Below are 25,336 nucleotides of genomic sequence, written 5' to 3'. Positions count from 1 at the left end.
CCCTTGTCATATGTATCTTGTCATTTTATGGGGGCGCTCTAGCTGCACTTTCGCCTAGAGCACCGAGTCAGCCAGGGCCGGCCCTGGTTCTGCAACTTCCTGGTACAGTATTCTCACACATGCAATGAGCTATAGATAATTTTTGCACCACTTCTGTTTTCTTGAGTAAAAAAAAAAAGACTTGCAGCCAATTAATGAATCGTAGGGCTGCATTCCCAGCGACTGACACGCGGTTATCCAATCATTGAACGTAGTCGGACGTCGGAGTAAGCACCACCCAATGGAGAGCCCCTGCATGGTCGTCAGGGAAACCCCATGGCGTGGCTGTGTGTCAGTTTCGCTTGGTCCCGCGGTCGATGCCGGCGAGGGGGGATGGGCGCCTCTCGAATGCAAAGATCCGAGACGGAATCAGATCTCTGTTACATATACAGCAGTACCCCAATAAAAAAATAGCAATTGCACATTTACGCTACCTTTAAATAAAAAAACCTAATTCACCTGGATATATGGCAGAAACCCAATGGATGTAGTGCACTTGGAGGAAACGGGGGATTTACCTTTCCCTTTATTTGTGGGAGAAGAGGAGAAGTTTGTTTCCTACCACTGGAGAGGGAGCTACTTTTAAGGCCAAAGGATACAGGAGACACCGCGGCCGACGGACGGGCCTACTGGTTTGATTGGATTTGATGTGGGGCTACTCCAAGGAATTATATGAATTTGCCGCATTGGTGCATGTTTATTATGCAACTTTAGGTAAGTGACTGATTGTTCTGCTCGTTTGTAAAATAATGTTCTGTTTTGTGGGACTGTGACAATATAGCAGACTCATTATCATGATATCTCGACAAGGCTATGAGGCTAACTAACATAGCTAGCTAACTATTTAGCATCCTCTTAAGTTTATCAAACTAAGTAGATGGTGTCCACTGTCTTTCCTATTTCATGATTGTGCGGGTGACCTGAATGTCCCTCAAACATTTGTCTGTCATCTCGCGCTTCTCCAGGTTTGTGACTAGTCTTCATGACTTCGTTATGAGCGCCTCGTGTTGTTTTTGATACAGGAAAATTGTTGAGACAAACAGCATATTAAAAATGTCCTGTATACATACGTATATATGTATTTGCAGACGTGTATGTCTTAGACATGAATATATGTGTAAATGTTTAAAGTACTCAGTCTTATTTAGCTGTTTTTCCCCCATTGCAAACATGAGCCGAGCTCACTGGGTTTAGTTAATTTCACAAAGTGTAATTGTCCTCAAACACAAAACGCCGGTTTAAACCTTATTTCACCCTTAATTATTTGTCGAACAAGCCTTGCGATCGACATATTTGACCCTATATTGTATCATCGCATCTTTACATAACCCTCGGATCCGATTACCCCATCATTTGTGAGATCCAAATGTTTATTGTGGTCGTACCAGCAGCAAAACTCGGAGGGCCCAGTCGAGTTCCATATAAAAAAAAACATCCACGATGCAGTTAGCAGGTATGTGGCTAGTGTTAGCGCAAGCGACCAGCTGCTGCTGTAGTTGGCGTTTGCTCCCCCTTGATAGTCTCAATTTGACACTGTCGCAAAGCGTTTGGGTGATACGGATCCATTATTGTGATTTGACGATATGTAATTATGTCCGCTTTCGGTGTTTTGATGACAGGTCTGTAGGTAAATTCCTAACTTGGCTCGGGCGTGTGAACCCGAAGCTCGATCTGTTTTTTTCCTCCTCTATTTGTGCATTCGCCCTCCCCTGCGTGTGGGCAGTCTACTGAACAGATCAGCTTGGTTGGTGACTTGCTATTCTCCTCCCCCACCTACCAACCCCCAACCGTTAACAGAAATGGGTGTATTTTATCGAGGAGCTCGTTTCCTGTTCGAGTCTGTTTTGTTTTAATGCCTAAGTGCAAATCTTGCCGCAGACTTGGACATCGTGAAATCGGATCTGGCCATCATTAGCAACATTTTCATCGAAGAAGAGTTGTAGTGATTTCGTAGGATCGAATTTGAACGTGCTGTATACTATTTTCAGCACAGGATGTCCTCATGTTCATCTGTATGGGCGGGAACATGCAATTGGCCCTATTTCGAGTTGCTGTCAGCTGTTTTAGATTAAAACACCGTTCCTCTACTAAATTTTGTTCGTTAAGGTGTCTAGCCGCTTGTGTATTCTTGTAGTAGCAAACACAGAAATCACATTTCTGTTCATGTACCAAAAGAATCTTGTAATGTGAGACTTTTCCAAAAAGAATAAACTGTTATTTATGAGATACCAGTTGTTTTAAAGAAGCAATAGGTAAGATTTGCACTTCCATTATTCATTAAATGGCCCTAATATTGCAATAGACAATAACATTAAAAATTACATGTTTTTTGGAAATACTTAAAAACACAGTTCTCAATCGTTACGCCAAGATTTTCCGATTTTCAAAGTTGATTCTCAGCTCCTAAAATTTAATTCTGTATTTACCATAGACTTCATAATGTATTGACGGGCGCGGGGCCGCTAAATAGAGGGCCTGCATTGCTGGCGAGGCCGTCAAAGCTGACCGAGTGGAATCGCAGACAAAAGCTTTTTTGGTTGAAAATTCTTGTGAATAAATGCTTAAATCCCTGATTTCTTTATAGATATGGACGTAAAACAGTCTTGATTCTTGGTTAAAAGCAAAAAAACGTGCAGTTAGCATTTCTTTTACATAAATATGTCAAAGTACAATGCTAGTCTGTTAGTAAATGTAGCTAGCGGCCGCCTTATGTTGATGGAGCTTTTCTAGTGAAAATTCTTGTGAATAAATGCTTAAATCACCGGATTCTTTATGGACATGGACGTAAAACTGTCTCGATTCATGGTTGAAAGAAACAAAAACGTGCAGTTAACATTTATTTTACGTAAATATTGCGAACTATAATGCCAATGCATTAGTGGCTAATTTCTACAATTGATTTTTTTTTCACGTTTCAAAATGCATGCATGGTATGAAAAATAGAATAATTACCTTGAATCCTCAAACAAATCACTCCTCAATCTTCAATCTTTTCTGTCTGTATGCGGCACAGCTTTCGTACTTTTTCAACAGAAATCAGGCTTTAGATCGCTGTGTGCTTGTGTTTGTGAATAGCTCCTCTTGATGTGGGCGGCCCCCTACTTGAATGCGAGGTGCATTGCACGACCGATCTGACCCGTCAATACCATTATGAAGTCTTTGGTATTTACAATGGATGTCCCGCCCTTCACCAATCAGACAATTACTAGATAAGTTTGTTGTCTTCGTTCTGGTTGGCTCTGGAGGGTTCGTAAACTCAGGGGCCGTTTACATGGTGACGTTCCAAGAATACGACAACTTTAATGTTTGCATTTATGTGGTTCCGTCTCCATTCAAACGATGTTGCAATTCCGCGTTAAAACGATGTAGTTTTCATGCCAAGTCCTTGGGGGCACTGCAGGTTTACCATGAAAAGGCGAGGCCATTCCGCAACACAATCATTGCGTCGTGGTGTCGCAGTGTCACCATGTAAACGTACCATAAGGTTGCAGAAGTAAGTCAAGGATGTGAATGCATGTTTGCTTATGCTATAAGAATGTGTATTTACCGTATTTTTCGGACTATAAGTCGCACCTGAGTATAAGTCGCACCAGCCCAAAAATGCGCAATGAAAAGGAAAAAAAAAACATAAGTCACACTGGAGTATAAGTCACATTTTTGGGGAAATTTACTTGATAAAATCCAACACAACACATGGAACAGATATGTCAACTTGAAGGCAATTTAAAATAAAAATACAATAGAGAACAACATGCTGAATAAGTGTTGGAAATTTGACGTATATTGGTATTGGCCTTTTTTAAATCCGACCGGCTGATAAGACCAGGTGGGTCATGACCGAAAGAACAAGATCCCGGATACAAGCAGCCGAGATGAGTTTCCTTCGCAGGGCGTCCGGGCTCTCCCTTAGAGATAGGGTGAGAAGCTCGGTCATCCGGGAGAGACTCGGCGTTGAGCCGCTACTCCTCCGTGTTGAGAGGAGCCAGCTGAGGTGGCTTGGGCATCTGGTTCGGATGCCTCCTGGACGCCTCTCCGGAGAGGTGTTCCGGGCATGTCCCACTGGCGGGAGGCCCTGGGGACGACCCAGGACACACTGGAGAGACTATGTCTCTCGGCTGGCCTGGGAACGCCTTGGGATCCCGCCGGAGGAGCTGGTTGAAGTGGCTGGGGAGAGGGAAGTCTGGGCTTCCCTGTTAAAGCTACTGCCCCCGCGACCCGACCCCGGAGCAAGCGGAAGATAATGGATGGGTGGATGGATGGATGGACGGACGGCTGATAAGAAAAAATCTTATTATAACTCGGGTATTTCAGCTCAGATTTAGCCGCGGCTCTCTCTCCTGCCTGCTGTCTCTGGCACCAGTATTCACCCCGTCCTCTGATCGGTTAAATGGTAATGGTAAACTTAGTTACACTTGTATTGCGCCTTTCCACCTTTTTAAGGCCCTCATAGCGCTTCACACTCTATGCTTATCTACCTATTGGTGACGCAGCACCAGGAGCAACGTAGGGTTTAGTATCCTGCTCAAGGATACTTAGACGAGGAATGACTTCTGTACCACTGACCCCCCCAAAGCAACATGATTTAGGCATTTCAATGAAGTTCAGTGTTTTAATTATTCATTTTTTACACCAATTTTTACACGGGTTTTGCGTGCATTTAAATCACAAGTACGAGTCCTTGTATGTACTTGTACCACAAGTACGTTTGTATGCGTTTACATGTACTTATGTACTTGTGCGTACTTGTACACAAATATACTGACACGCACAGCGAATTTCTTCAGAAATGTCCATTTTCCAGTTTCTGATTGAAATGCAACTTTGGTATGATGACACGAAGCTCGTATTTGGCAGCCCAAATGGGAACGGGACATTGTGCATGTCAATATTTTGATCCTCGTTGCAGTACCATTTTTGGCCACTATTCTAACGTATGTCTCCTTTTAAAGTCAGGAAGTACATTTTATATGGAATAAATGGAGAAAATGCCCTGATTTGTGGCAAGATATATCAGTCAAAATTTTTGTTCATATCACATGAAATTAAACCATGAGTGGGCATTAGTTAATGTAGAATTTATTTAGTGTCTAATTTCCTGTTTCACCAGGTGGCAAGGTTTGCACACCTTCAATGGGTTCACTTGTGCTTGAGGCTCATTAACAATGAAAGTCATATGATCACATTTGACAACTTTTGTTAAATTTGGCCTTACTGGATACAAAATTTTATTTTGTAAAACGCCATATATATGGATACTTCAATACGTTGAGATATTTTTCTTTTTCCGTACCTCAGATGAAAGGGGTATGTGCACATCCTCTAGGTATTAAGAGAATTGTGTGCATTTTTCTCCAAACACGGGCCTCGTGAAACATTGGAGATATAAGGAATGTGCAGACAGGCTAGGATTGACAGGGGCCCAGTTTAGTTTTCTGTTTACAAGGGAAGTGTGCGACTCTCCCCTTTTAGACTGAGACCTGTGACAAGAAAACAAACTACTATTTGCTGTATTTTTTCCAGCATAATGCACGTTTTTGCTCAAATTGGGGGGAGTTTGGGGAGCTCGATGAGTGCCTGTGACAGGATAAAAAAAATATTTTAAATAGCATTGTTATGTGAATTAAAATCATATTTTAAGACAATTCGACTTTATACAACAATTTGGCTCAGCGCACATGACGAGAAATAAGTCTTTTAATCTGCCGTTTAATCTCTCTACTCCAATATGTTTACAGGATATTCTTTTTATCTAAGTATTTTTGCCCAATTGCTAAATAAATGATATGGTCATGACAAATAACAGTCTTGTGCTAAATGGAATATGAATTTATTCAGTACGACAGGGCAAAATTACTGCATAAAGGTCAAAACTGCAGACTTCTTAAACCTCCCGAACGGTACCTTATGCCACCGGAGTTAGACCGGCTTTTGTCATTTCCCTGCCCCGGCTTCGGAGAGGGAGGAAAGAGCGTAAATAAAACAGGAGGTGTGAAAGGTAGCCGACATGCTAACCCGAACCGAGCAGCTTTTCTAAGTCTTATTCTCGCCTTTTAAAACAAAAAATCACACAAAACTACCCCGACTCATGTCACACACCGCGGCAGGGTTGATTGTTTTCACCGATCGGCTAGCCCCCGACGGCGAGCAAGTTTCGGCTCGTTGTTCTGCTGGCAGCGCTCGTCTCCGGGACGCAGAGGGGAATAAACGTCAAAAATGGCGCATTCTCGGTGGACAAAACGGCTGCTCAGGTCAAAGCGAAGGAAAGCGCTGTGCGGGCAAGCACGCAAAGAGGACCAAGGGGGTGGCAGTCTACACAATTGACAACCGGCGAATCGAGCAGCGGGCTGCTCGAGGCCAAGAGGGAAGCGCTCTGTAGGCGGTCACGCCTTTATCAGCCAGTGACCATGGTGTGCCACAAGCCGTCGGCCGTGTGGCCTTCTCGGTTGACAGGGAGTATTGTCACCCACAAATTGGAATCCACCTCCTTATTAAAACGTTTGCAATGATCCAAGCATTTGACATAATATAAAACACAAAGCTTACTCTCTTCTTTGTTCGTCCCTCGGTTGTCAGACTTGTTTTGCCCATCGCTTAAACCAGGATCTTTTGGAAATCCAAAAAGCCTCACACCACTCTCCCTGGTGTAGCAATAAAAGCCTGTAGCACATTAGGCTGGTGTGACGCAAAAAATAAACGAATGAATCCGCAAAATCAGCTGAATCCGCAGTCCTTCTGCATGCTATGGCTGTATTGCGAGATGGTTACTCGGCTGACGTCACATTCACCTTCTTCCTCAAGAGAGACTGGAGCCGGAAGTCACTCATTTTCATGGCGCGGGATTCAAAAAATGGAATAAATACAGTATATCGATCGCTTCCACACACATCCAAGCGGTCCAGTTCATTCAGAAGCATATAATAACGTGTAATATGAAATAAACATGCTTTTTTGTGTCACAGGCACTTTAAATTAAACATAAAGTATACAGATGCAAACTGACTACAGGTATTCCCCGGGTTACGACGTACCCCACTTATGTGATTTCAACTTTACGATGCCGGAGTCTCGTCCGCCATTCTCTCGCCAGTCGTTTTTATTTATTTTTTTAGTCGCGTAAACAGTACCTACAGTAATTCTTGCCATGTCAGGGTCCCCTCCTCCCCTAGCAGCGTCGCCACCGTCCTGCAGTCCCTGACGGCGTTAGGTCCCACACTCCCTTGTTCTCATGATTGTGCTGCTGCTGCAACTTCTCCCCCGGCGTCGACTCCTCTTGCGGGTCCCGATCTGTTTTTTTTTAAATTCGGACGGCGGGCTCGCGTTGAGAGGCGGCCTAAGCGGCCATGATATCACCCCTCTCTCGCCACCCTACTTTTTCCACAGCGCCCTTTTCCCTCAGCAAGGCGACTCACTCGCGAGTGAAGCCCGAATATTTTTTATTTTATTATTTTTTTTTTAAAGCCCGAATAGTGATTGAATATAACGGCATTTAACACGACGTACCTCACAGTAGCTTATTTTTTACTTTATTTTATTAATATGACGTAAAATACATGTTTTTGGACAGATATTTTAATATTTTTGGGGTAATTAAAGTGCTTAAAGGGTTAATTCTGACTTAATGAAAATTCGGGTTCCATCGCCAGCCAAGGAATGGAATTCACTTGTAACCTGGAACGATGTGTAGTTTGGCAGATTTAATAGTTCCTCAGAAAGAGTACAATGCTGCTGGTTTTCAAGTGGTATATGATACTCCAGGTAGGTAAACTGTAATGCTAAGCAGTAGAGGCGTGCGAAATTTCCGATTCTTAGATTATTCGCGATTCGGCCGTGGAAGATTCGAGACAGATTCACAAACATCCAAATTCCGATTATTGAATTGTACCAGGTAAAGCGGAAATAGAACACAGTCAGCACGGTCTTCGGGACGCAATGAGGAACGGACCGAGAGTAAATATCATGTTCAACTCATGCCGCTAGATAAAAAAAAACAATAATACCTGACTGCGGCCGTCGGCCGCTACAAACAGCGGCCAGTTGCTAGTTGCTACAAACATACGGCAACATAGGGCTATGGTGGATATCACATATATCTAGAACTAGATGTGAATGACAGCCGACAGCCATGTTAAATCATATACCAAGAACTATATGCGAAATGACACTTTCCCGCGCTAGTAAACAGGTGCCATCTTAAAGCAGTAGGCTTCTCTAGAAGGCTCTGTTGTAGCGAACCTAATTACTTTTTAGCTAACAAAAAAAAAAAAAAAAAAAAAAAAAAAAAGAAATCGGCAAAATCTTGACTCTATCTTTAAATGATGAAACAGTTTTAAAACTTTCACGTCGAAAGTAGACAGAAGGGAAATTATGGAATAGTGGGAGCAATTTTAACAACTTTAACGGTTGATTCACAACATTAAATTAATTGTAGTTTAAAGCTGCCGATACAGAATGGGACTTGAGTATTTTATTCACTGTTTTTAACGGTTAACTTGATACTGAAATAGTAGTTTGTTTAGCCTGAGAGGATTTTTGAACAATTTTGGAACTAGTGTACAAAAAATTCAAAGTGTGTGGAGGGGGGGGGGGTTGTGTGCATCAATAATTGATTTATAATCGAATCGGAGCCTCTGAATCGTAATCGTAATCGAATCGTTAGGTGGCCAAAGATTCCCACCTCTACTAGGCAGTGACGCATAACAAAGAAAATTACACAGATTGTCCACTTAAACAGACAATATGTTTCATTTCGAAAATTAGCATCGCACCACCTCCTAGAACAATGAACATTCACACACAAATGCCTCAGGAACATTCATTGACAAGAAATATAATTACCACACACGCACACACACACACACACATGCTCTTTGTACGCTACCAAAAATAAATTCCGTCAATATACTAGTATACTGCCGGAAGCTGACGTTTGAGTGTTAAAACTTCAGCTCCCTTTGTTTGAGCGACGCAATATGCTGTGAAATGAGGACTTATTGTGTTTTTTTTTTTTTTTTTTTTTTTTTTTACATCTGTGTATGTCTGTTCTTCATTTTGTAGGTGAAATTCTAATACTGTCTTATTAATGCACACAATCACTCCGAACCAAAATTAAGAAATTTGTTGGGCTCTAACAAAAATGGCGTTGGGTTTCTCACTTATTTCATATTCTGCACAATGCTTTCAAAGCACACCCATTATGAAAAATCTCATTGGCAAAATATTGAATAATTTGGCTTCAAAGACTCTGCGAACGTGCACTTTGCACCACTTTGGACCGAAGTCAATTATTTTGATGGGCTGTAACTGACACAGGAAAAAAATGCGTTGAGATATCAGATTCTACACTGATAGCGTTCAAATTATAACCCTTTATGAAAGATCTGATTGGCAAAAAATGTAACGATTTGCCTTCCAAGTTGCTAACATGGACACTTTGCGGGCCAAGATGACAGTCATTTTGGATCCAATCAATGGTTTCGAAGCTATTTCATATTCTACACAAAGCTAGCTTTCAAATGACTCATTATGTGTTGTGAATGTTTATTGAGCTTTCCTTTTCTGAATTTTAGCATAAACGCAAACAAATATGTCAAACCAGGTAATAACATCAACTCATCACTATCACATCACTATACATATACGTATTCAGGTAGTGCTTTGGTTACGAACAAGCTCCGTTCCTACACTGGCGAAATAACCCGAAGGTCGAAATTAACCAGTTAAGTTACTTTTTTGCTTATTTGAGACTTCTCCCACCCAGGACTGTGCGCCTTCCAGATTCTGAAAACGTTATCTCAGCATTAAAATACAACACTTTCCATACCATTTGGTTATTTCTACTCCTTGGAACTTCGGAGTTAATACCTTCGGAACTGAAGGACACCTGGGAGTGTGAGCCTCACTTTCTGAAATTTTTCATTAGCCTCAGACGCTAATTAAATATTTCGGAACGTGACGGTCTAGATCTCCACCACAACAACGGTCATTTTGTTAGCGGACCCTCGTACTCAGGAACTTGTCTTTCCCAAAATACTGTACTTCAAAATACTCATCGGTATGAGTGACGTCAGCGCCGAACAAATGCTATGCTAGGACGCGACGATACGGGTCAAAGACACACCATAAATAACTTTACGCTAGTCTATGTTAATATTAGGGTCGTTTTCACAGGCTTAAACCAGAAGTACATTAATTAATTTCAAATGCCTTTCTGTAGATCTGTGGTTTTCCCGATATCCATCTCCGCGCCACTGACCGACGTACTCGGGCGCCTGATGCATTTTTCAAAATAAAGCGTGTAAAGGAACAATTTGTATTTGACGTGCTATTTCACACAACTTATGGCAAATTGTGCGTAAAAATTAACTTCATATATTAATTTCAAAGTCATGTTAAATTATACAAATTATACATTAGAATGATCTTTAAAACTTAAAAAAAATCTCATGCACGTTGTGGCGGCTTTTATTTTGGTGTGGCGGTGCGGCAAGATCTTTTTTATGTAGAGGGAAACCCTGTATATTATACTTACTATCAATGGCAATGCTAAGAGGTGGCGGACGAGACATTGTTACGCGACAAAAACAAAAAAAATGACTGGAGATAAAACGAGACTCGGGCGTCGTAAAGTCGAAATCTTGTAAGCCGGGTACGTCGTTACCCGGGGACTACCTGTATTTGCAATCAGTGCTGTGTGCTCAGTAATCAACCAATATTACACTGAATACCATCTAATAAAGTGCAGATCAAGGTCCTGCTGAGTGAAACAATTCACTTTTAAGCTTAAGTTTCAAGAATTTGGACTGGACCATCAGATTCTTTATCAATTACCACTGTAACATGGCCTCTTCTCGGTCAACCATGTTATGGTGATCTCTGCTATTGTCATCCGTTTTGTTCTTTCCCAAAGAGTCAATACGTTTTCTCCAGGTCTTGGCATCCATATCTGAGGAACTGGGGGTGAAATGTTACATGGGGAAAATATGGAGTTTAGGGGTGTGCCGTCCTGGGCACCCCACGTTTCGATTCAGGGTGCTACGATTTTATTATTGAACGATGATCACGGTATTGAAGATGATCACAGTTATCACGATTATCGATGCATCGTACATTACTAATGAATAAAGTAGCCAAACAAATTCATGTCCATTATTTATTTAAAATATCCTAATGGTTCAACACGAACGATGGAAACATGCCCATACGACAAAAAGCTACCTTTTACATTGCGCTTTTTTTTTTTTTTTTTTTTTTTTTTTTTACAAGAAAGTGCAAAAATATTAACCATTTTAAAGGCAGTACTTATTTCTCAACGTGCCTATACAACACACAGCTGACCTTGAGATGCTGTTTTTCAAAAGAAGGTGCAGAAACATTAGCTGTTTCAAAGGCAGTACTTATTTCTCTCAACAATACAATAAAATTTACACAGGTGGAATAAATTCCACATTTTCTTTTCTTTTTGTCTTTAGGAATATGACTTCCTTTAACCAATATATCTTGTTTTCACAGATTTCTGTAGTATTTCGCATGTTTGTAGTGTTACCGCTGTACTTAATCCTGGTTTTAAACGTTCTGCATCTGGAGTAACTTTTGTACACCACCAAACAACGCACAACTTGACATGGAAAGACATGTTAGCGAAGTGGCTAATTAGCATAGCGCTCTGCGCTAACTAGTAACATCTCAAAAACAACAACAATAAAAGCTAAACAGTACAAGAGGGTTCGTGTACTCACCTCTGGTAGACACGGGAATTAGCAAAACACTAGAGACTTTTTGTAATTAACACGACTTGGACCTACTGCTGGACAACTGAAAGACAAGGAGCAATGAGCTATCTCTCTTCCCCTCTTGCTCTAAAAAATAACTTGCGCACAGAAAAGGACCTAAAGTGCGACCGCTGGGTCAGTCTCTGCCTGTTTCAGACACAAATTTATTTTCGAGTCTTTTGAAAAGGAGTAAATCTCTCGCACAGCAACCGGCAGCATCCATCATAACGTTGTGCATGCGTCCATTAAAGGTGTCCGGGCGGCAGACGTGTCTTGATTTCATTCCGCTACTAGCGGCTGTCATAAAGTTATTAGGGAAAATCATCGTTTTTGAACATTTATGAATCGTAATCGAATTGTCACGTGTCGAATCGCGAGGCATCTAATAATCGATTTTTTGGCTCTCCCTTAATGGAGAAGCACTTCATGATTTCAGAGTCTGGGAACCAGCTCTCCAAGTTGGCTTTAAGATTTCCCAGAAACAATGGCACCAGTTCATTCACTTAATCCCTCTGCTTATGTCAATCTTTGAGAATATGACACTTAAACATTTTAGTTGACGGCTCACATTCTGCAAAAGGGGGATTGTTCACATTTATTCTGAATTTCCTAAAGGTTGGACCTTCATTTTGCAATAGTTTGCAATGATGCATTCACATAACTTTAGGCTGTGGGGAAGTCCAGTGTTTGTGCCAGTAGACTTTAGCACAATCTCTCAATGATATTTGGAGGGTCAGAGAGGAAATGGTTGTTTGCAGCAAACCTGTAGGAGTCCTTGTGATTTCACTGGTGAGATCTTGCTCTCAACGTCAATGGACTGAGAGGACATGATATTGTCAAGGGATGACAATATTTCACACGTAAAATTACTCAAACTGAGCCAACTTGTTTGGAGCACCTGCTTTTAAGTAAGTATGTGACAATACATCAAAATGGTGATATATCACGATTGTAAGAATCAGTAAATCGTTTTAAAAAATTGTCATTGTTAAGAATCGAAGAAAACGAAACACAGGTCACAACTAGGCATGTGCCGGTTACCGGTTTCACGGTTTACCGTGGTGTGAAAACGTCGCGGTTTCAAAACCACTAAAATTTTCCGTCAGACTGTAGTACGGTATTCGCCATTTTTCATGTGTCAAAAATCCAGCCAGAAGTGGCGTGGCGTGGCGCGGCAGCGCTCACCCCCTCCCGTTTGTTGCTGCGTGTGAAAGTGATTATCAGCTAAACAGCCAGCGAACCCTAAACAAATACTCCAAACATAAGGCGTTCTTTTCTTCAATTTATTGAGCTCTCAAATCGTGGTAAGTGAAATATACAGAATGAATACATTTAAAATGTTGTACAATTGTATTTTTCCATGTGTGAGTAGCTAAACAGATTAGCACTATGAGTTCGCCAAAAACAAAACACATATTTTCCTTTGAAATTCGATATACAAACTAACTAAAAGCTTATAAAAGACGAATGTTAGCCTAGGCTTAGCTGGGAGAGCAACTTCGTCGAGTGTTACAGCCGCAGAGTGAGAAAACAAGCATGATTCTCTTGAATGAAAGGTAAAAAAAGGCATAGCATCAAAGATCGTTAATTGAGGAAAGATGATCTTGCCCTAAGCACAAATCCACGTTCGCTGGATCAAGGAGAGGTCTCACTCCCAATTAATTATTATTATTATTATTTTTTAACATGAAACCTTTCCACAACAATATTTACATTTTAACTAATTTATACATGTTTAACTAACTTATTATCTTTTGAATTCTTTGTTCTTTTTAACACAAAGGCATGACATCATGTAGACTAGAGTTGACACAGTGGCTGAAAATGGCGAAACTTCATTTGAGCTTTTCAGTCCTCAAAAAAAATTATGCAGTATAAATTTTTAAAAATTTTATTCAAAAGAGTTTTTACTTTTTTTATAGAAATTATTTTGTTCTTGCTCTAAACTTGAGCAACTTGAGCTGTGGCTGTGGGTATAGTCTACGTTATATTTTAATTTTATTTAAACTTTGTTTTTTTTTTTTTTAATTGATAATTTATATATTTTAACAATACATTCATATTCCAATTTGCAACTATGTTCTAAAAAAAAAATCCTGTTCAATGGAAAGAAGTTTTTTTTTTTTTTTTTTAACCCATACATCTCAAAATAACACATTTTGGAGCTATAATTGCAATACCGTGATACCGTGAAACCGCGGTATTTTTGCTCACGGTTATCGTACCGTCAAAATCTCATACCGGCACATGCCTAGTCACAACGACAGGTCGCTTACAAAATTCCCACTCTATGTCAGGGGTGTCCAAACTAGTCCTCAAGGGCCGCTGTCTGTCCTCGTTTTTGTCCCTACCAATCGAACACAGACAGTTTAACCACTGAAGTTTCTCCTCAAACAAGCAGCACCTGACTGCTATCAACTGATTACACTTGTGACACCAGATTGGTGAAAAGGTATCATCTTGTTTTGTTGGAATAAAATCCAGCACCCACTGCGGCCCTATGTGGAATCGTTTCGGACACCCGTGGTCTATGTTAACTCATTGACTGACATTGACGGCGCTAGACGTCCAATTCGACTGGGAAGGGAGCGAATGAACTAATGCCGTCAATGGCACAGAAACCAGAGCCAGTCTTCCTGGTTTTGAAAGCGTTTACAGGTCACTTCCCATTCATTTTAGGGAATTTATAGATCACTTCCTGACCTGTTGAGTTTGAGTCACTGTCCATTCGTTTGGGGACATTCCTGGGTCAATTCCTGTTCAGTAACCTAAAATCAACAGGAAGTGACCCGTAATTGCTCCAAAATCAACAGGACTGATGACCATAGACGTCTAGTTGTGATAAACTCATTTCAATTCACAGCAGAAAGATGTCTCTCTCTCTCTCTCTGTCTCTCTCTCTCTCTCTCTCTCTCTCTCTCTCTCTCATGCAAGTTAAAAATAGCCCTTTGAGAAATTCAAGTTCATTGAAAGTTCAAAGTTAAAAAAAAAAATCGAGAAGTTAAATAAATATAAAAGATTACATTTTTTTGACCCTGCCTATTAAAAGAATCAGAATCGCAAATCGTTTAGAACCGGAATCGAAACGTGGAATCGGAACCGTTCAAATTCAAACAATGCCCAATCCTACCTGGCAGCTACCCTCCGCAAACGTGTTTTACATATCATTTGGCCCTCCTCTAAGCCGCGGCCATCTGTAACTTTTCTGTAGATGAAGTATTCACCTACCAAGGACTTGGTTTTCTTCAATGGGGGAAAATTTTCAGGTGCTTAAACTCCTCCAGCCACCGTGTCGCACATCTGACTCAATTATCTCACTGAGCAACTACCGGAGGGGGAGCGATGAGCCCTGCAGCTGCAAGCAAGGGATTTCTCCCTGCATTTCTGGGACATAAAAAAATGGTTAATACTGTCGGAACGGTATGACGTAAAATTTTTGTGGTTTTGAAACTGTGAGCTTTTAATACCACGGTACACCTAGAAACCGGTAACATGTCTGGTTAAAACAATAGGCAGCATGTTCCCATCAGTTCTAAAACTAGTCAAAGTTTCCGGTTTTCAGATTTACAGTGGGGAGAACAAGTATTTGATACACTGCCAATGGGAAAACCCATTGGCAGTGTATCAAATGTACCTATGGGCACAGAATCCTATCAATGATGGATTTACATATGGTTTCTGAATAAGTGCCCTTTAAACCACAAAATCAAGAAAGCTTGACTTGATGAACCCTGCTTTGTTTACCTAGTGATTAGCGTTTTTCCGATCACATATTTTTGCACCAGATTTTGAATGTCTGCCAAAACCAAGTACCGATCCAATACTTCGGCAACTTATTAATTTATTACAAAACATAATTTTTTGACAAAATCCTTCCTATACTAGGTTAAAAACAATCTTTTTACATTTGATTCCGAACTAAAAATCTTGCGTAGTACAACACAATTTTTTTTTGTTTCTTTTGTTGATATCCTTGTACATTTTGATGACTTTTTTCTTCTGTAGCGCTTACATGATAAATAATCTTAATCTTTTTCACCCCATTCTGATCTAAAAATGACGTGCTGAAGCCTGATTTCTTATCATGTGGTCCGATCGGGGACATTTTTAAGTGTTATACCTTTGTAATATTTTGTTGCTTGTAACTTATTCACCGCCATTGACAGTGATAGACGTTAAATTTAAACTGGGAAGGGTGGCATTGAGTAATCATGTTTCACTGCCATTGACAGGAATTGACGTCCTATCCATCTTGGCTGGCGATCGGACAATCGCTGCCTAACCTTCCAGTCAAAATGCATTGGAAGCTTATCACCGTCACTGGCAACCAATGAGTTAATACTTAAGAATAGAAATAAATAAATACATTTTAAAAACCCAATCTTTTTGACATGATTCCGATTTTCAGAAAATGATGAGCTGGCCCGATTTCCAATCACATGATCAGGGACATCCTGAATACCGAATATCAGCATTGTAGACGCAAGCTTTCGATTATGGGCTGAAAAGTGGAACGATTCAACTTTTCCCAGCAGGCTTTTAAAGGGAACTGTAGCAAAGTCTCATGCTGCGATTACATCAGCACAGGCTGCACGTCATTTTGGGCCTGCACATCCGCCGCAAATGGCGCCCCCTCGTCTTGTGTATCTTGCAACATTTGGTTGCGTTGTTTTGTATTTTATAACATGAGCCACATGTTGTGTAATGGTTGTTGCATTGTAAAACTGCACTACCTCCTACTGGATGGCATGACTGCTACATCCTTTTCACGCGAAGTTGCGGCATCATTCAAATGGAGAACTTGGTTATGTGAACGCAAATCTGTAATGGGTGCGTCGTTTCTTTTGTATTAGTGTGAGCGTCGCCGTTTAAAACCACGGACAGAAAGACTTGTAGTTCTTAACACAAAAACGTTAGTATGAGTTAAAATAATTTGATATATAAAATCCTTTTGATGTTTTTGTTTTTATAAAAAATGTTTAACTAGTAGGTTGCCATTGTCGTTGACGTTGCAGGGCAGTGATGTCTTTGGGTTAAGCTGCAGGGCTTCCAGAGAGTGACTCTAGCGACATAAACATGTCCTCTGTTCAGCCCTTTCAATTTGAACCCGAGAGAATTATTAATGAGCAGGACAGCACTGACGAGCAGCAGTAGCAAAATGAACCGGAAAGACTGAATGAGACGAGAGTAGGACAAAACGGTGTTCTGCCATAGCCTGGCTCTGCCAGACTATTCTCCCTGTATTTTTCAAACACTGAGAGAAATATTCTGGGAACCATCCCATTAACGGCCTTTTCGAGCAGATACAAAATCAATCGACAAATCAGATTCGTTTATTTGCGTGACGTGTTCTTCACGAGCAACGTCACTCTTGCGCGTCGAAAGTCGTCTCTTCAGCAACACAGATGGTGAACGGCAGAGCCGAGAATATGTTCCAATCCACGGTAAAATCAGTTTTAAATGACCAAAAACACATCGAAACGAGTCATTGACAACAGTCTGTCTCGCGCTAGCCATGTCGAATAAACTCCGCTCTCTTCGTATGTTTACTTCCGCGCCCAAGTCCCTCGTCCTGCCGTCGCCATTTTTCTAACGTCACGTCTGCCCGTCGCTGATTGGTCCACTCCGCTGTCTGTTTGCTGTGGCTTGCTCCGCCCTGGAAATTGTTTCCGTGGGAATGGTGGCCAGACTCAATAGCTGGAACAGCGTTGAGTCTGGTGTACCAGGCTAGTTCTGCCAAAATGTCTACACCGGTGAAATGTCATACAAGAGGCGAATTTGACACCCAAAGTACTACCGTGAACTTTCAGCTTGTTTTGTTTAGATGCATACAGGTAAACTTACTAAAAATGCATAAAATGCATAAAAAGATTATTTAAACAGAGTAATATCAAAAAAGGTTGGTTTAAATATGCTACGTGACTAAGGCTAGGTTCATACCACTGGTCTTAATGCACAATTCCGCTTTTTTTGTCATATCTGTTTTTTTTGCCATGCCCGTTCAGACTGCCTTTGTCCATTGAGCCCCTTCAAGTATCACGCATGCGTACTATTTCGCAGTCCGAGATGCGCTGAGCAAACTGACCCGCACGTGCAGGAGCATCAAAACAAAGGACTACACATGCTGACTCAATGTCATTCAAGGGTGATCAAATTTTGATTTTCAAAAAGAGGACATAAATAGCAGACATAGATAATCCCCGTTTAGTCTTATATTCAAAGTTTATATGGATTGATAGTGCGTGCACACACAGATATGGACAGTTTGCCCCGACTCTCGGCTGTGTAAGCAATCTTGAAATATTGCTCATTTGGAGCACAGAAAGAAAACCGAGCATTCTCAGGCTTATTTACCCCTGACTCACAATTTACCTTTTATAGCTGTTGTCAAGCCAGCCTCTTCACTAAAAAACACGTTCAAGTTATGCTCTAACGCTAATGCATAGCTCCATCGCTACCGTAGCGCCCTGTCTTTCTCGCTCTTTGCTGACACAATTGCTGCATGAATTCCGATATAGGGGGACTTGACAGTTCAAAGCACCGCCACATTCTGGAAAAATGTGGTCCAGATCAGATTTTACCCACATACGAAATTGACCTAGATCGGATTTGAAATGGTCCACGTTTATACAACTTTTCCTGTTCAGACCATCAAGTTAACGCCTCACTCGAGTCGGAAAAACACGAAAGAAATCTGATTTGTCCATTAAGACCTGCAATATGAACCTAGCATAATGTGGTCAAAAGATCAACAATCTGTTTTAAAGCTACCACAAAAAAACGCAATGCTTAAAAGTATGAAACGCATGCAAACAGCATTTTGAGGTAATGAAATAGTTATAAAAGACTCAGTACCTGCCGCTTTTAACCGATGTGCGCATGTGTAGGACGTCTCGCCGTGTAGTAGGAATTGCAGAACACCGGCGGTCATGCGGCAAGCTCGCTACTGACAGTGACAGCTGCGGACTCTGCACTGTTGCTGCATGTAGGTAGCGTTCAACAGCACACTGTTTAGTAACATTAACACCACCAGGTCCATTTTTTTTTTAATATACATCAATAGTATGTGTATTGTTTATCAATCTTTTAGCTGCAATCAGTAACTCCAGGCCTTAGATGAAAACCAACAAATCTGTTACGGTCCGCGAATGCGGAAGCAAGGTCGGACACCAAATAGCAGACAACAATAACAGAGGGATTGCGTACAAGCCAAGGGTTTATTGAACACACAAAAATGCCAGTCGTCATACTAGCTTCTAGAGGTGTGCAAAATTTCCGATTCTTAGATTTTTCGCGATTCGGCCGTGGAAGATTCGAGAACGATTCACAAACATCCAAATTCCGATTATTGAAATATGCGAAGTAAAGCGGAAGTACACAACACTCAGCGTGCCGCGCGGTCTTCGGGACGGAACGGAGCGAGAGTAGCTAAACATCATGCTTCCCATTACCCGGCACCTCGGGTAATGCCAATGCTCAACTCACGGCTCTAGCTCATATCATGTAACGAGATAAAAAAACACAACAACATACCTGACTGCTGCCGAAAAGCTGCTACAAGTACAGCCGTATAATGTTACGGTGGATATCATTTATATAGGACTAGATGCAATAGAGATTTGGTTGTGTTAGCAGCACATCTACAAAAAGCTAGATGCGGGCGTTATAAATGGCCGCCATCTTAAAGCAGTACACTTCCCTGCAAGGCTGTTGTAGCGAACCTTCCAAGCAAACCTAATTAACTTTTTATCTGAAATACTCCTAAGTAGGTAAACTATTGACTTGAATCTATCTTTAAAATAGTTTTAAAACTTTCACATGTCGAAAGTAGACAAAAGGGAAATCATGGAATAACGGGAGCAATTTTAACAAATTTAACAGTTGTTTCACAACATTAAATTAATTGAATGTAGTTTAAAGCTGCTGATACTGAATGGCGACTGGAGTTTTTTTATTTAATATTATTTTTGTATATTTGTTTACTGCTATATGTTAACTTGATACTGAAATAGTAGTGTGGTTTAGCCTGAAAGTATTTTTGAACAATTTTGGAACAAATGTACAAAACATAAAACAAAAAAAAAGAAAAAAAAAAGGAGGGGGGTGCATCAATAATCGTTTTATAATCGAATCGGAGTCTCTGAATCGTAATCGAATCGTTAGGTGCCCAGAGATTCCCAGCTCTACTAGCTTCACTAGTACAGAGCGCAGCTATTCTCCCAGTACAGCCCAACCACGTCAACACCCCCAGCGTGCATTGCCCCCATAAAACATCGCGCCCTCCGTAGGTCAAAACATTTACTAAATATTATAGATTCTTAAATTAATGGCAATATTTTATGTATTTCTAATAACATATTTTAGTAAAAGGGAACAAGTGTGGCTTACTTAAGCCTAGAAGTCCTTAAATCCATGGTACCCTTTAAGTCAGCAGGGCTATCTTCTTCAGAGTCTGTCCCATCATTAGTCAGCTGTATCAGTGGCATGAATACTTCATTGCCCTGAAAGAGTTTAATCCTTTGTTATTCTACAGTATATTCTATTCTGTATACAGTACAATAAACAAAAGTTCCAACATCATCACCTTGTCAAGAGTCAAGAATCTGCATTGAAAAAGGTGTCAAGAGTCAAGAATCTGCATTGGACAAGGTGATGATGCTGGAACTTTGGTTTGGTGCTGTTCCACTGAGATTTACAAAGATGATTGCCTGAAGAAGACATCAGAATTCTCTGTCCTTGATGATATGGGGCTGCATATCAGGCAAAGGCACTGAGGAGATGGCTGTGGTTTAATCTTCAATAAATGCACAAGTTTACATTGAAATTTTAGACAGCTTTCTTATCCCTTAAATTGAAAATATGTCATTTTCCAAGATGACAGTGCGTCATGCCGCAGAACTAAAACTGTTAAAGCATTCCTTGGAGAAAGACCCATCCAGTCAATGTCATGGCCCCCAAATAGCCCAGATCTCAACCCTATTGATAACCTGTGGTGGAAATTGAAAAGAATGGTCCACAGCAAGGCTCCGACCTGCAAGGATCATCTGGCAAATGCAATCAAAGAGAGTTAGAACCAAATTGATGAAGAATACTCATCAAGTTCATGCCTCAGAGACTGCAAGCTGTCATAAAAGCCAGAGGTGGTGCTACTAAATACTAGAGATGTGTTTTGATTGTTATTTCTTGGTTTGTTTCTCATTAGTCCATTTTTTTTCCTCAGAATGGAGGGATTCCATATATATTTCCCTGCACTTGCTCTATAAAATTAACATTTACTGACCATTGCAACCTTTTTTTATTCATTTCTTTTAGTGTTTCTGAATACTAAGGAGTTGCACTTTTGAACTAATGAATTATTTTTTCAAGCTTTTATCTGAGTTTGTTCTAGATGATAAAATGTCTGAGTGAGTGCTCGTCCGAGACGGGTGCTTCCGTACTTTTTGCTAGGGGTTGTATAAGTATTCGGGGTACACACAAGTCACGGTTGGGTACGTACCTTGGTATAGATTCAGTACAGCAGAAAAAAACAAAAAGGCTTTTTTTGTCACGGCATTTGAAACGTTAGTTTGTTCTATTGGCTAAAACTAAAAGCAGTTCTTATTTTAGTGATAAATAAAGAGACGAAAACCTCACATTTGTGACGTATATAGATGCCATTCGTTTGTGCAGTAAAAATGTTCGTTTGTGCTGATATGGTTTCATAGATATTGAGACATTAATTTCAAGTGATGAGGTCAATCGCAGCACCTCCATTGCGGCTGACGAAGTGTACCGGTTTTCTCAATAACAGAAGGGTGTCCGAACATTTAGTGCAAACGTAACAAAAAACAAATGGCACCCATTTGGGTCCATTTTGCAGTAAATGGGGGGTTTGAGATATTTATTTTGAGTGATGACGTGACTCGCAGCAATAAATTGGGGGGGGGGGGGAGTGCATGACGTCATCACTCAGAATTGATATCTCAAAAAGGATAGCAGCAGAAATGAAAATTTTTACTGCAAAAACGAAGCATAAATGATTGACACAATTTTTTGCCATTTTTAATCAAAATTGGGGGCTGGTTGACCTTGGATTGACCATATAAAATAATTGTAAATACCTTAATGATAGCAGCTCAAACAAAACTTTTTACAGCACAAACAAGCACAAACGAATGACATCATTTTTGTAAAAATTTGCGTCTGATGAGGAACAGCGCAGCCAAATGAGAGGTGACAGCCTGCGCGCACATTTGTTGCTTGTAAAGCATCTAGAGGCGACGGCTGTATATAACTCCTTTTGTACGGTTTGTACGGTTGTGCGTTTTCAATTGTGGTCGAATACTTGGGGTGATTTTATGTTTTTGATGACGATCAGCGGACGCTGATACATGCTAATCGTTATTGCTGTATCAGTAGCTACTTGTAAACGCAAATTTGAATTGCTGTTGTAAATACAAATGACTTACGTTATGCACAGTGAAATGGAATATTTTTTGAAAGATCACACAAACATTGACTGTTTTAAATCATAATGAAATAAATAAGTAGCCTAACCTTAAATGAACTAAAATAATTCCAAAGTGCACAATGACATGGAAGATGTTCTGAAACTCCCCATCAAACAAATAAAATAAAATAAAATAAAATTAATAAGCCTCTTCAACTCTTTCCTCTGATCACTTTTCTGTTGCATTGACCTTTTTAATTGCATTAATTCAACAAGCTTGTTCATTTTTTCTTTTTTGCTGTTCCAGAAAACATGTGCATTTCAACCTGTCAGAGCTATTATCAATGCTGATCACATGTCAGTATGTCAGCCAATTGAACGGGCAAATGGGTCTATTCGCACATCGACTCCTCGTACCAGATCTTGTCTGACTAACTGATAACTGTTGCACAGCTATGGAGAGCTACATGCCGTCTGTGAAATAAATAAATAAATTATAAATATGGTGGAAACGGATGAAGCTACACAAGTACTTAATTATGCTTGTTGTTAGCACTTGTGTGTGTAAATCTGATGTCAGTAGATTGTTTTCCTCTTGGAGATGCCTGTTTGGCAGCCAGCCAGGTTGTTTTTAGCATGGGGTTTTGACAGTTCCTGTCATATTTTCGGGATCAAAACACTGTTCCGGCGCTGAATCTCTTACCGGACCGGTGTTCCGGACCGTTCCGGCCCACTCTCACCCCTGCGCTTGTCATATGAATGACATATAATACGTGCTTTGGTTAGTTTTTTTAATTTAAAGTGTGTTTGGAAGTATTGAAAGGATTAATTCCGACTAACGCGGAAATCCGGGTTACATCGCTAGCGCAGGAACGGAACTCGTTCGTATACCAGGGATTACGTGCATTACCGTTCTGAGTGCAAAGCTTAGCTCAGCATATTCTAGAAGATACAAGCCACGGAAACACCTACTCCATATTATTCAGTGAAACCCTCCTGCCCATTTGCCAGAGCTGCGGAGGAAGGGCGTGAAGCATGACTAGGTGCGACTAGGCACATTCAGGTAAATGAGATGGTCTGTGCCAGGATTAGTGATCAAGTAGCATAGAGTAGGATGTCAAACTATCAATATCTACAGGTGATTGTCATAATACAGGGTGCCTCACCAGGGGTGGTCAAATGGTTAGATCGTCCGCCTCACAGTTTTGAGATCAAAGATTCAATCCTGGGCTCCGGCCTTTCTGTTTGGAGTTTGCATGTTCTTCCCGTGCATATGTGGGTTTTCTCAGGTTACGCCGGTTTCCTCCCACATTCCAAAAACATGCATGGTAGGCTGATTGAACCCGGTAAATTGTCCATAAGTGTGAGTGTGTGCGTTAATGGTTGTTTGTCACCTTGTGCCCTGCGATTGGCTGGCAACCAATTCAGGGTGCACCCCGCCTACTGCCTATAGTTAGCTGGGATTGGCTCCATCATCCCCGGGACCCTTGTGAGAATAAACATCTTGGAGAACGAAAGAATGAATGAATGGGTGCCTCACCTTACATTGCCGGAATTGTGTACGCCCCACCCTGCCGAATCACGTTTCTTTTCGACTTGCCTTCGCTCCTCTTTTTCACGAATGTCGAGCCAAACTACACCAGCAGCATCTTCTGTGCAGTCCTCTGAAGGTTCGAAAATTTGGCTTCGATAAGTGAAGCGTAAAAGCATTAGCTTCTCCTTAGAAGCCGATCAGAGAAGGATAAGTTCCAATTGCAGTTCCGTTTGTGGTGTGGTGGTTTAATGTCTTTGGGAAGGGTCTAAAGGGAAAGTTCACCAGCTGAAGTGACATGACTTTTTTTTTTTTTTCCCCCCCAAAAACAGGGAACTGACGGCAGAATTCTCGGTGCAAGTTGTCCAGTGATTTGCAGAAATTCTTTGTGTTTTGAGAGGCCTCTTTCTCCACAGCTAGTGTGAGGAAATAAACAAATTGATCAATTGGTTTGACATATGTCTGCATTTGGAAAATAACATCAGCATGGATTAGAATTTTTAAGACTTACTTATTTGTGTACGTGTCGTACATGTCATGCACAAGCTGAAACAACCAAACCAAACCGAAATTACATTTTTTTTTTACTCGAACAGGACAGGTAAAAAACAGCTGTTTGACACAGTGAATGGAAGTCTAAGTGCCCGGGTTGTCTGAACAGTTTTAATAATTACATTTTAGTGTACCGTTAAACCAGTGGTCACGGATGCCGTCAAGCTGAAGAAAGAGTCTTACTGGGCCTTTTTTGGCCTGTGGGATTCCAGAGGAAGATTACAGGTATCGGCTGGACATGTGGAATGCAGCTTTGGTGGTCGCTTAGGCAAAATCTCGGACATGGGAGGAGTTCGGCGAGGTCATGCAAAACGACTTCCGGGTGGCTTCGAGGACATTCTGGTCCACAATCCGGCAACTCAGGAGAGGAAAGCAGTGCACCATTAACCCTGTGTATAGTTGAGATTGGGTGCTGCTGACCTCGACTCGGGACGTCATGAGTCGTTGGGGAAAATACTTCGAAGACCTCCTCAATTCCACCGAGATGTCTTCCTTTGAGGAAGCAGAGTCTGGGAACTGCAAGTTTGGCTCTCCTATCTCTGGGGTCAAAGTCATTGAGGTGGTTGGAAAGCTCCTTGGTGGTGAGGCCCCAGGGGGGGATGAGACCCGCCTGGAGTTTCTAAAGGCTCTGGATGTTATGGGACTGTCATTGCTGACACGCCTCTACAACATCGCGTGGACATCGGGAACAATGCCTCTGGATTGGCAAACTGGGTGGTGGTCCCTGTTTTTAAGAAGGGGAACCAAAGGGTGTGTTCCAATGGCGTACCGCAAGCAACACGTCACTTCCGCTCATTAATATTCATGACATTAGCTACTGTTGCCAAGTAGGGACAAGCCACTGTGTCCCTAATAGGAAATGAATGGAAATTGTGTACGAAGGAGATGTTTATAGAGCAAAACCTACCAATTCTCTCTGAAAATGATGTGCCTGGTGCCAAATTCACTGGCAAAGATGTGGAAGAACATAAAATGATCAGTTAAAGAGATGGCTTGAGTGTCGAAGGCTGAAAAAGA

At 41.1% G+C, this 25,336-nt stretch overlaps 1 protein-coding gene across 4 annotated transcripts in view; it reads left to right on the top strand.

The window, feature by feature from the left end:
- The first annotated feature begins 331 nt into the window (after nt 1-331).
- setd5 (SET domain containing 5) overlaps nt 332-25,336 on the top strand; it is a 101,985-nt gene continuing 76,980 nt past the window's right edge. For all 4 annotated transcript variants that reach the window (XM_057845021.1, XM_057845020.1, XM_057845022.1 and 1 more), the window contains exon 1: nt 332-753. The gene's annotated coding sequence lies outside the window, so the exon portion shown is untranslated. The remainder of the gene's footprint in view (nt 754-25,336) is intronic.

This window comes from Corythoichthys intestinalis, chromosome 9 (genome assembly GCF_030265065.1).
Source record: "Corythoichthys intestinalis isolate RoL2023-P3 chromosome 9, ASM3026506v1, whole genome shotgun sequence".
NCBI classification, from domain to species: Eukaryota; Metazoa; Chordata; class Actinopteri; order Syngnathiformes; family Syngnathidae; genus Corythoichthys; species Corythoichthys intestinalis.
This window is presented reverse-complemented; position numbering and strand designations above follow the sequence as displayed.